Source organism: Palaemon carinicauda, chromosome 42 (genome assembly GCF_036898095.1).
Source record: "Palaemon carinicauda isolate YSFRI2023 chromosome 42, ASM3689809v2, whole genome shotgun sequence".
Lineage (NCBI taxonomy): Eukaryota > Metazoa > Arthropoda > Malacostraca > Decapoda > Palaemonidae > Palaemon > Palaemon carinicauda.
In genome coordinates this window covers 2,045,630-2,045,998 of record NC_090766.1, presented here as the reverse complement: position 1 = coordinate 2,045,998, position 369 = coordinate 2,045,630, and positions in this window count along the sequence as shown.

The window sequence follows — 369 nt, the reverse complement described above, 5'->3', positions numbered from 1 at the left end:
TTATTTATTATTATTATTATTATTAATTATTATTAATTATTGTTATTAATTATTATTATTATTGTTAATATTGATATTATTAATATTAATATTATTAGTATTAATATTATTAGTAATATTAATATTATTATTATTATTGATATTATTTATTATTATTATTTATTATTATTATCATCATCCTCATTATTATTATTATTATTATTATTATTATTATTATTATTATTATTTAAGCTACAACCCCAGTTTGAAAAGCAAGATGCTATAAGCCCAAATGCTCCAACAGGGAAAAATAGCCCACTGAGAAAACGAGAAAAGGAGATAAATAAGCTACAAGAGCACCAATAAAAATCAAAATAGAATATTTTAAGA